General features: G+C 48.2%; 1 protein-coding gene across 3 annotated transcripts in view; it reads right to left on the bottom strand.

The window, feature by feature from the left end:
• The window catches only part of tiam2a (TIAM Rac1 associated GEF 2a), an 81,608-nt gene that overhangs the window by 52,043 nt on the left and 17,353 nt on the right, over positions 1-12,212 (bottom strand). The window contains exon 1 of one of the 3 annotated variants that reach the window (XM_034525570.1): positions 11,947-12,105. The exons of the other annotated variants lie outside the window; for them this stretch is intronic. The gene's annotated coding sequence lies outside the window, so the exon portion shown is untranslated. Of the gene's footprint in view, positions 1-11,946; positions 12,106-12,212 lie in introns of those variants that run through there. 3 annotated transcript variants of the gene reach the window in all.

Genomic DNA, 12,212 nt, shown 5'->3' with positions numbered 1-12,212 from the left:
GGCCAAGCACTCTGCATACAGATGCTCTGTTGGTATATGTGAGTGTGTGAGTTAATGTGTGGCTTCCCATCCATCACTGCCGCAGACGTGCATTAATCCCTCTCTGCATTCTTGAGGAGCTCTGACGCCAGAGGGAGCATGCCCTTGTGGCCTTCCCCACCACTGGGTGTAGAGCAGCCCACACCCAGCCCCGGAGCCGCTTTCGCTCGCTGCAAAGTCTAAAAACTTTAGTCACGAATGTGTTGGCACCGTGGGAGCTGATGGATCGCCAACACCGTGATTTAAGCCTTTAAGAGCCAGAAGACAGGTTGACGCTAATGGAGATGGTAATTCAAATGTTATCGCCGTATGCCAAGGCGAGCCACACGCTCATGGTAAACTAGCACTCCCAACTGGCAACGGGGTCTGCTTTTATGGCCTATTAAAAAGCCAAACTGGCACGGATCACTCCGCTTGCTCTGATCCCATTCATTGTGCAGGTGAGAAGGCCATCAACGGATAACACAAGCAAACAAACCAATGAAAAATGATAGGAGGTAGGTGAGAAATACACAACGGCCGGGTCATAGCAATCACTGGTACTTGCTCAGCACTTTCTGCCCCATTAATGCATCACCGTCATGTCTGCTAAAGCCGTGGGCTGTGACGAACCGACAGGTGAAAGCTCTAAGTCTATTAGTGTGGGTAGACTAGTCTGGGCCTGTCTGGTTTGTTTGCTCATTGTGGTCAAGGCTTAAGATAGATAACAAAAGGGGCTAATGCTCAGTTAGCCAGTGAAGGCCATTACCCGAGGCAATTACAGTCCATATTAAAGCATTTCTTTGGCCACATTGACAGGTCTGAAAGACTGCCTCTGTTAAGTGCTCAGGGTGGCTTTTAGCTGGTGAGAACATCATCCACATGTGGCAGATCAGTCAATGCAGCGCAAAAATAATGTCCATGTTAGCATGAGATAACTCAGTGCTAATCAACGTCCTTTTTCCTGCAGCAAAGCTGACCGAGATCGATTTTGCTCCGCCGGCTTTCCGCACGCTGAGAAATTGTCTGAAACGAGTGAAACGGAACTACAAAACCAGCAGGATTAGCCCCGTCTACCAGAATGGTGGATTAACTCCTTTAAAAGTCATTTTGAAGCGGCAAATCCGAAACACATCACAAATGCATTAGACGACGGGGGAATGCAATTTATTTTTCACTAAAAACAAGGATTCACCAGAAAAAAGCTTTAGTATTCTCATCACACCGTTGAGCCTGTGCCAGACAAACGTAGGCCGACATCCTCGTCTGTAGCCGAGCGGAGTGGAGTCAGGCGAGCGGCTCTAGATGGCAGGATAACACGCTCGGGCTGGGGTGGACCGCCACCAGAGCCCTGTAAACACAGGGCCACGGTCTGGACGGCTAAATAAACCATCCATCAGGTGGAATCAACCCTGTTTAGACACGTCTCGCTCTACCTGGAGCCTACTTGTTTACGTACACGCCGCTTGTAAATGTCCTTAAAACACTGGTGCAGCCTCTAAAAAAAGGAAGTCACTCACTTAAAAAGCACAGCTCTGGTAAACACAGTTCTGAGCTCACATGCAATGAAAGCGCATGTAAATCTCCACGTAAAGTAACCATCCTCTGACGTTAAGCTGCTCACAGCTACTGGCTCTCCCCAGAAGTGTGTGTGTGTGTGTGTGTGTGTGTGTGTGTGTGTGTGTGTGTGTGTAAATAAATAAAGAAATGAAATAAGACCAGCTTGGTACAATCTCGCCTTTCCAGGAAAGCGAAGAACACTACTACACCAAAACAATCTGTTTTATTGCAGCATCAAGCCCAGCTGGCCGCGATATACAGTGTCTGTTACTGTCCGCGGCAGCCTTACATGTAAGAGGAGAGAAATCTGAGCTAGACTGTCTGCTCAGCATCCTGAAGGCACTGGTGATGGGTGAGACAGCTGGTAAGGAGCCACACACACAAGTTGTGGATGTGTGAGGTTTCTTTGTGCAAACATGCAGGCTCTTTAATATCTTATCTGAAATACTGTCACAGAACAATGTGCACACATACATACAGACAGAAACAGTCTTGTACAGATGTGTCATTCGATTAAAAGCTAAAACAGAACAAAGATTTTAAACAATCTCGCCGGACTGTTCTTTTGTGGGGTGTCAGAAATAAGGCTACACCGGACACATGGTGCCAAAGGAGAACTCACTCAAAAACAGGTTTGACATCTGTGGCGAGTGTGTGGACACACCTTTGCATGTCTGCCTCTTTCCCATCTGATGTTTTAGTCAGTGCACAACCCCTGCCCTAGTGTAGGTCTACAAATTGTATCATAGGTTCACATGCAAAGTGTTTTCGAATTTCCGCGAAAATCCCGCTTGGCAAAAATGTGCGTATGCTGGTTTGTGCCCTCGTCTCCTGACCGCTTTGCTTTTTCAAGTAGAAACAGATCTGAAAAAAAGAAGATAACAAGGAGCCCAAATGGCAAAGGTGGCATTTCACTGTTGAATAGTCACAAGAAATTAGCTGGAAGCCGCTATCGAGCTATAATCTAGAACAGGTGCGGGTCGTGCTGTGTTTAAGTCGGGCGAGTTGAATAGACGCGACAACAAAGACCGGCCCTTCGCTGGCCGCAGGAAAAACACCTAAACCAGTTTCTCTAGTCACGCGGATGCAGCGCCGTCATGAGCTAGTGCGATAGCGGCGGAAAAGTCGCAGACAAATCTTTGCAAAACAAACTCCTTTGTCCAGCACCGCAAAAGCCCTTTCGCTCAGGAATGTGGTTCGTAAAGACCTGATGAAGACAGAGACGAGCCAATACGGGCTCCGGATGGCACCTCCTCCCCGGGCACGGCGAGGCTCGGCTAAGCGCGAGCAGCTGTGCCACATGTGCACCGCTTTTACCGACACGATTAAATTAAGGCCCCTGCCAATTATTATCCCATCCATACAGGGGGGCCTCAAGAATGCCAATGAGGACCGCACTCATTATGCAGTCGTCATGCACAGTGCCCGAGAGAGAAACAAGCACTTTCAGACGATCGCAGGCCATAAATCAACAGCGTAGTCCAGCTGACGGGCTTCTCCGCGTGTCATCGGAAAAGTTACACGCACGGCATTTAATTTTTTATCCTGTTAAATAAATTCCTACGCCAATTGAATTAAGTCGAACAGGCAGATGCGACCGCCCGGTGATGTCCCGCAGGACGGGCTGGTGGAATCGACAGGCAGATGCTCCCACCAGCCGAGGTCACGAAAGGTCAAGCTGTTCCATTATGAGAGGACAAGGGTGGTATTTATTCACAGCCCTCTCCGCCTAAGCAGGGCCGGGCTCAGAGCGAATGGAGATGGATACTTAACCCTTGAGGCAAAATGCTGACAACAATCCCATCCACTGTTTCCGTCATTACTGGGGAAGATTCGGAAACTGTTCCTTCCACACCCACTGAGAGGAAGGTATGAAAAGAAAAGAGGAGAAATACAGACTGCTAACTGAATGATCAAGAGAAAGCGCTGCCACCCAGGCAAGATGATATCAAAAGAATAGGCACGAGGGTTGTTCTGACAACACTCGCTGCACTGCAACCCACTTTAAACAGCAATCATGACCACAGAGGCATACAGTGGTGTAAACAATCCAACCTGACCCGACTTGTCTGCAGAGTATGTGAGGCTGCTTTGTCTACATCAAAGCAGCTCTGATGTACCGCTGCATACAGTGTACAGACAAGGATACCAAACTCAACGTTTTTCCAAGCTGTGTGTGTGAACGTAGCATGGCCTCGGACTCCTGTGGCTAGCCAAAGTGTAGCGCACAGCGTGCCAAAAGGCCCAGACATTCGGCATGATATGGATGCTGGGAAAAGATCGGAAAGAATGAGCGCAGTCTTCCAGCTTGTTAAAATGCTTGTTGGCTCAGAACATTTGTTAAAAAAAAGCCTGTGGCATTGTATGATAGCATGATTAGCTAAAGCAGGAGGCATGTCTGGGACCAAATATGAGCACTTAGGCAATCCCCCTTAGAGAGAGAGAGACACACACACGCACAATGATCATTCAGAAAAGCTGCCCAATGACTAAAGGCTCACTTTCTCTTATGGATTCTTTTGAAAAATCAGAAAGGTTGAAATGTGTTAATTAAGGCTTTTAGCATCTCAACTCATAATGTCATCAGCTTCAGGAAAGATTAACGTACGATTCATCAAGTGAAAGGAAAGAACACAGGGAGAGAAGTGATGCACGAGGCAAGTGATACAACCTGACTGTAAGTGCAGCTCCTTGAACAGCAACAATCATTTTAACCGTCAGGAAACCCCAGTTCCTGGCATTTTTCACCATTGTTATTATTAGTTTGAGCCTGGGCATGCCAGTACGAACTTGTGCACTGTATAATATTGCTATTAGTATTAAAAAAAGAAAGAAAAAAAAGGCAACCACAAGTTTCCAGTGAGGCCGATGGCTCCACGAGAGCAGACCACAGGGTTTGCTGCTGGAGACAAAAAACGCTCGCTCGAACACACAATTACTAGTGAGGAGCGCCTAAAGAGACATGGGCGGTTTTCAAAATAGCTTCAAGAAAATATCTTTTTTTTTTTTTTGCAGTTAGACTCTCTCTACAAACATTAGAACTGAGAGAATTGGCAGCAGATAAAAACTCTCCAAGCCAGACCATTGATGCCCGAGGCCAAATAAACTTCTCGTATTGAGAAAATTAATTACAACAACCTCGACACCAAAGCCAGCGACATCAGCCACCTATTAGTCACCAGTCAGGGCGTGCTCCTAGGATCACTAACCTCATGAGGCTGTGAATAAATGATTTCACCCTCCAAGGGGGGAAAGGATTTATAATGAATGACTTCACCGCTGTGCGCATTCACTTTACACACCATGCTGTCAAATGCAACGCGAATATCAATGAGGGTAGAAAAATGCTATGAAAAGTGTTGTTTTTTGTCTTTGTCTTCTTTTTCTTTCTCTTCTTCTTTGATAATGCGAGCAGAAGGATTCTCATCATGAAAGCAGATGAGGTAGGGATCAAGACTTTCGTCCAACAGGCAGGTTCACACACGGTTACTTCATTGACATGGACGATGAAGGCTTCGAGAGAGAGAGAGTTATGCCCACAGAGTTCTTATTATTCAGCTAGAAAGAATGCAAGCCCAAGAGCTGCTGTACAACATGTGCGCCACACAGGCCCCACACACTTCTACAGTGGTTTACACCCACACACACACACACACACACACAGCTCATCCCTCGTAGCTGTGAGTCAGTCGCTCCCCTCTCACCACAGAGAGCCAGTCTAAACTGTAGACGCTGCACGACCACATCATCGTCCACTTCCAGGGAGATCTATGTGGAGAAGCCAACAAGGGTCCTGTTGAGTGGGTCAAACCACGAGGGAGGTTTGAGTGAGATGACCCATACTAGTGCTAGCTTACCATGTCTTGGCCATGATGGCAAAGAGAGGGGGGTGGTTGCTTTCACACCAGGGAGCCATGGTTATTGATAATAATGAATATTCCCTTTAAAAGAGAATATGCACATTGGCTTTTGAGTTTAGAGTTAGATGAGGATTCTCAGAACAGTGGAAGAAGCTTGAGGCGGGATAGGGTTAGCTTAGCTTAACTTAAGGACTGGAATCAGGGCAAACAGCTAGCCTGGCTCTGTCCAACAAAAACAAAATATCTGCCTTTCCCTTCAGACTTATTGCAGGGTTGCTTAGCCCCTCCGATAACCTTTTTCTTTTCTTGTCTCCCTCGATCAAAGCAGTAGTGCTTGGACAGAGGGGCCAGGAACAGATCAGTTTGAGTCTATAAACCAAGCAGTTCCCTTTCTTGGCTCCAGCACCATTAATAACATTAGGATCGAGCTGCAGACACATTAGGAGTCAGCCTCTCCAATGACAGCTGAATGTCAAACTACAGTAATAGCCTGCGGTATCCCCACACAGTGCACACACGCGTGTCTGCTGGTGAACTGGTTGCCCTCCATTTCCTCTTCCGTCATTCCATACGGTTTAGGGATTCGGCACTATTGCATTGGAATTCTGAGATTGGCAACTGGCAATTTTGTTTCTTCTTTTTTTTTGACATGACTGAACCCAGACTTTTAAAAAGTGGCATTTATGAGGGTCCCGCCGCTGTAACACTGTTTGAAGCATTAATATTGCAGGACTGTCCCGGGTCACAAACATGCTGAACAGCGACCTGCACGCCTCGTAATCCGCTTGACTTGGCATCAACCCATGGAGGAACCTGCCGGCAATAAGATTGACCTGCTTGACTTTGTATAAATGGCGTGCTCTTGTGCAATTTGTCAGGGGTGGGGGTGGGGGTATTTGATGGTGTGCAAGGTGTTGCAGAACTGGGAAGCCACAATGATTAGAAAGACGCAAGGTTCTCCTCTCAACGTGTACGAAGCCGGCTAGGCGGAAAAGTCGAGACTGTCCGTTGCACCTGCGCCTGTCGACTGTGGAAAAGCCACCCGAGCCGCGCGGCGTGCAGCTCTCGGTGGCGTGGGGTTGCGAGCCAGGCGCTGTGAGCAAGTTGTTCCCCGGGTCAAACGGCTCTTGTGCAACCGCCAAGCGGAGATCGCTGGACGGGTTTTTTTCTGGGCGAAGACGAAACCCAAGTCGGCCATAGTAAGAAATGGAGAACTATGAGTCGATATTTGGGCATCCAGAGGGTGCTGTAAAAGTAAGCAAGGCCACACACACACACACAGGCTCTCCCACTGCAGCCTGGCCAATAAACCACTTGGCTTCTCTTACATCTTGGACGTGATGCATAATATACTAGTTTGTTGCCGTTTCAGAGGCGTAGCCTGCAAAGACCGATTAAACGGATAAAAACGTTCTGAAAACTGTAGTTTTCTTTACTCTTATCTTGACGTGCTTTACATCCTTTGCCGTCTGACAGCTGAGGCCTGTCGACCAAATAAACCGTGATGATGATATCGCCCCAGGAAACATTATTTTTTCTTGTGTTGATACATTTAGCTCTTTGGAGAAAAGCTTTTTTTTTCGACAAAAGCTTTAATTGAGCGTGTTCGCTGAGTGGATGCCAGGATTGCCGGTGACCCAACGCAATCAGGACCATGCCTGTTTACGCTGGCTGGACGCCAAATGACTGAGCCAACGTGACAAGACCCGGAGACCGAGAAGTGGAGAAAAGAGCTTATCTTGCTCGGAGATCAAACCACATTCTGCTGAAGCAGGGACAGGAGGGGGGGGGGGGGGGGGGGGGGGGGGGGCTGGACAGTGAGGAGTGCTAATGAGCCTGAAAATGTTCCTCAACAGAACACAAATATGGCGGCTGCCAAAGACCCTCCCCGATGCACTTCACGTCTGATGCAAAGCCCAGGAAACTGTGCCGATATGGGCACATCATGCCTGGCGCAGTTCAATGGAGCGAGCTCCTGAGCAAGCAAGAGAAGGGGAACAACGTCAGTATCTTGTGGGACTGCAGAGTTACAGCAATGTTTGTGTTGGGATGAAGGATATATTGGTGCTGAATGTAGACTATGATGAATGGACTATTGCACACAGCTGGATCAATGTGTGGTCAGTGATAGATCTGTGCGCACATCCCAACACTCTTCCCACCTGTCCTTTCTATCAGTGCGGTACTATGATTTCTCATTCCTCATCACTCAGAAGAGTCCCATCCTGATGGGATAATGATCAGGCTAAGGGGATGCAGAAAGTTGTTATCTAATTAACTATAATTTTTTTTTAAACCACAGAGGGATTTGGCACAATTAATACCACGCAGCTTTAATTATTTAACAGATGATTCGGAATACATTAGCAGAATCAATTGCCTGGCTTGAGGTGCTGTGCACAACGCATCAGAAGTTGGTGGGCTTCCTCGCTCCCATCAGAGACAAAGGGAAAGTCAAACTCCACCCACTGATGAGCAGGTGGGATGTGCTGGAGTAAATGTGTACCCAGTATTCGCTCCATCCATCCATCATGGGGGGGCGCCAACACAAGTCACATGGCGCCAACTGAAACATCCAAGCATTGAGCACTTTGGTGTGCAGCACCAGCTGTGTTTGCCTTTCCAATAGGGCGAGGGGAGTAAGGAAGACCGTATGGCTGGTGGGCCGAGGTAGGCAGATCAATCTCAATTTCTATTGTTATGAGGATTGACCGGTAAGCAGGCTAGGACAGCCAAGGAGAAGGGGAAGTGGGGTGGGGGGAGGGGTGTACTTCCTATTCAACAGGGCTGTTGATCGCCCGAAGCGTGCCGTCTTTTGAAGGTGTAAGAAACACAAAATGCCTTGTGCACACAGGCCACTGCACACGGCGGAGACGTGATGCCACTCGACTGTCTCCAGCTTGAACTCATGATCAAAAAGGTTCAAACCGTATTTTACACACGGCAGCCACGTGCTCAAAGAATATGTTTTGAGCATCAGAGACACACACACACACACACACACACACACAGACACACAAACAAAGACACAGACACACACGCCGAGCTTATCAAGCAGATCAATACGCCAGCAAATAGCCGTTGTGCCAAATACTACTTGTCCGATCCGCTTCATTGCTCATGTATGTTTTGACAATCAAACTACTTCTTGTAGCTCCACGACTTGTAGATCACTTTCAGCAAACTTGCTGAGGCAGCACGATTTCCAGACTGATATATCGCATGCAGTCTGGTGAGCGTACAGGAACTACATGCGCCGCTACTCAACTGCCGCCATGGGGCCATTTTTTGCCACATGCACACCTTTCGCCACATGATTTATACGACTACCAAGAAAAGAATGGTAATGGCCCACCTCGCAGTATAATTCCTCCGGGGTTAATGAAAGTCTTACTTGCACAAGTGAAGACGTGGCAGCGCCATTTAAAGAGCTACCTCATCCAACTTCTTCACCTGCACCCCCAATAACCCTGCGCCCAACTCTTAATCCATTACCTCGTTCGACACGTTCTTTAAAGTGCCCGCCGTCATTTTAATCTTCATTTTCTTCGCAAACCTCACAAGCCATTCATTAGCTGGGTGACCCCAGAAGGAGTGCAATCCAATTTAGACCTATGCATTAATCCCCTTTAAGAGGTCGGTTGAGAGGAGCATGAATGGGCGCATCGGTTCAGCTGGATGAGTCCAGGTCGCTCTGCCAGAGCTGGACAGACGCTTCCCCTTTGTGCAGGAGAAGAGCAGGGGATCTCGTGTTGGAGCAGATAAACAAAGTACAGCTGACTGAACAAATCCCTCACCAAGAGGCCACAGCAAAACAAGTTAAATTCAGAATCACTGAATTATGCAGCACAGAAGGTACACAGTCTTTTTTAAGTCACAGGGTTTAGTTTTTTTATTTTGGGTCAAACTGCCGCTAAAGCACGGGTAATGTAAATGTTGGGTTGGCGATAGCTCTTTGACCTGCACTTGTGTGCACCCGGGAAGGGGTCAGAGCCAGCCGGCGTGTCTTTCGGGTTGGCGCCTTGATGAGTGCGGTAGCAAAATGAGAAGTCTCGGCCAGGAGGCTGTCAACGCCAGCTTTGAGTCCACCTGCTTTTTATAGCAACCACTCGAGAAACGGCCGGCCGTACGCTACCAGCAAAACACACGGAAAGCCGAGTATAACCTCAACCACAGATGTGAGAAATAGAAACACGCAGGCCACCATTATATGCTCGCCTGGCGGGACAGTCTACACCCGAAACAGAACGTCGTAATCAAGGGCGCGGAATTCGCCATTCCAGATCCTCTTCGTTTCAGCGACGCACCAGTCATGTGGTTTTTCCCCCCGCGGTGCCTCTCCACCTAGAGACAGTGCAAGGCCTTCATCCCCGTGTGACAATAAGCACAGATGTTACCCGTGCCTGATAAGTCACACGCACGGCGCCTTATATGGAGAAAAATGTGCCGGGGAGAAGACATGAAACATTGGCGTTTCTCAACCGGCGAGCTTCAGAATTAGCAACAGGGCGGGCGGGCGCGCGCGCACACACACACACACACACACACACACACACACACACACACACACACACACACGCACACGCACACGCACACGCACACGCACACACACACACACGCACACGCACACACACACACGCACACACAGCCTTACAAATGGCCTGCAGAGGGGAGAACAAATTCCTCACTTTGGGAAGGCTGCTGTTCACACAGAGTATACAATTATCAGTCAAATGACTCTTCTTTACAACTCCAAAGCCCCACGCTGTATATCAACAGACTTCAAAAAGAGCGGTTCCTGTGACGATTACGTCACTGTGTCGGGATGTGACCGAGACCTTCAACTTAAATTAGAAAAGACTTGAGCTGTGGACGCCTGTGAAGGGACAGGTGCCACCCAGAGAGAGGCTAGCGTTACGTTTCCCTTTTGTCACTGGCAAACAACTTTTGACAAACTGACGCTCCTGCCAACAGAGTTGTAACTCGCAACTCGTGCGACAAAAGAAAAGCGCGTATATAAACCCCCCAAAAAAGTATTATGTATTCGATTCAAAAAGGAAATTACGGGCCACACTCCATCAGCATCGCTCAGGTTCAAGACCCCGTCCAAACTCCGGGGAGGAACAGAATAGTAAAAACATAATGTTCCTTGTGGTTGAGGATTTCTGACCCGCCGATTTTGTTACTGGCCTCCAAGCGCTCCCCCTTGCCCAAAAAAACAGGGTGCACACATGAGAACAGCAATAATTATGTAACTAAGTAACTTTTCCGGTAGAGTCCATAAAACAGGGGGGGGGGGGGGGGGGGGGGGGGGGGGGGGGGCTAAAATACAAACCAATCACACAGCATCTTCCCCCTCCAGAAAAATAAAACGAAAGGCATCCTTTCCTCTTGCTCTCATGTTGGGCTGGGCCAAATTCCGTGATGAATATGATATAAATATGTCCCAAGTAAATGATGAGAAACCATTTACAGTGCATCTACTCATTTCATCCATCATTCGATAATCATTAATCCCATTAATTGCCGGAAATATAGCACTTGACGTTGAACAGACAGATCGATAACCACGCCAGCAGTGCAAAGGTAGCAGCACAGACACACTGACTTCCCCGCGTTGGTTTCCATGACAGAGGGCCAACCATGCCAAAAAGGCGTGCCCGGCCCTTTCCTCCTGTTCCCGGGGATCTGTTTTCTCTGGGCCGGCCCTTCCCTCCAGGGGTCTCGGGGGCCCCTTTGTTACCTCTGTGTATGCGACTATAGTGCCCTTCCACCCCGGCACACGGCCGGACAACAATGCAAGCTGAATGTAAATCACATCCAACGGAAACACAACGGAACATACCCCCAATCTCTCAGGTCCATACATCAGAAGGAAGAATGAGAAGCAATGAGCGGACGCCGAGACACCACTGAGGGCTACAAGTTTGTTGAACACTCAAGTGATCTGTTGTGTCATTGGAGTGACACCTAGATACCTTTGGTTTGGACGTTTGATTAATTCCCTCGCTCCCAGCTCAATGTGCTGACGGAATGCATTTTATTTAATTTCTCATTACAAATTCAGTTTCACAGCAAAACATAATTTGATAAGGGATGTATTGCATTTGGGAGGAGAGTGGGGATCAGCAGTCACACTGGTAGTTCTTATATCTGACAATTGTGATTATTTATAAAGAGAGCGCTCATTCTTAACTACTCTACTACAATAAATACGCATCTCCTCATGAAACAGTTGTGTTTTTACTGGTGATGGTAAATCATGTCAGTCACAGCTGCTGCAGCGAGATTTACAACCAACGAGAGGTCACGGGTGAAATGAATAGAATGTAAGACCCCAACAAACAGCACACTAACTTTTGGTCGTCAGACTAAACTTAGCGCGCTCGTCCCCGCTTGACGTTGCGTTTAGGTGTCGCAGGGACAAAGCGCTGGACGGAGAGAGACCGAGCGGAGTCCTTTAAAAACCAACGTGACCGTGTGTGAAGTAAGTTCGCTTGCAACTCACCGGCTAACGTCTCCTCTGGTAAAACATACTTCTCGCAGTATTTCGCGTGCTTCCTTCTTCGAGACCGCCAAACAAACACAAATGTTTTAATAACGCTAACGTCGTTGCATTGAGCAGAAACATACAACTCGGGGTTTTCCTTGAAGTGTACTTCCACGATCCAGAGCGAACGTTCCTGGGACGGAGCGCCGAGAGACCGCGGACTCCTCCCAGGCAGTGTGGGGTTAAACTCCTCCTTCCGAGGGGCTCCGAGGAGGCGGGGTTGG

This window comes from Cyclopterus lumpus, chromosome 22, assembly GCF_009769545.1.
Source record: "Cyclopterus lumpus isolate fCycLum1 chromosome 22, fCycLum1.pri, whole genome shotgun sequence".
Taxonomy (NCBI): domain Eukaryota; kingdom Metazoa; phylum Chordata; class Actinopteri; order Perciformes; family Cyclopteridae; genus Cyclopterus; species Cyclopterus lumpus.
This window is presented reverse-complemented; position numbering and strand designations above follow the sequence as displayed.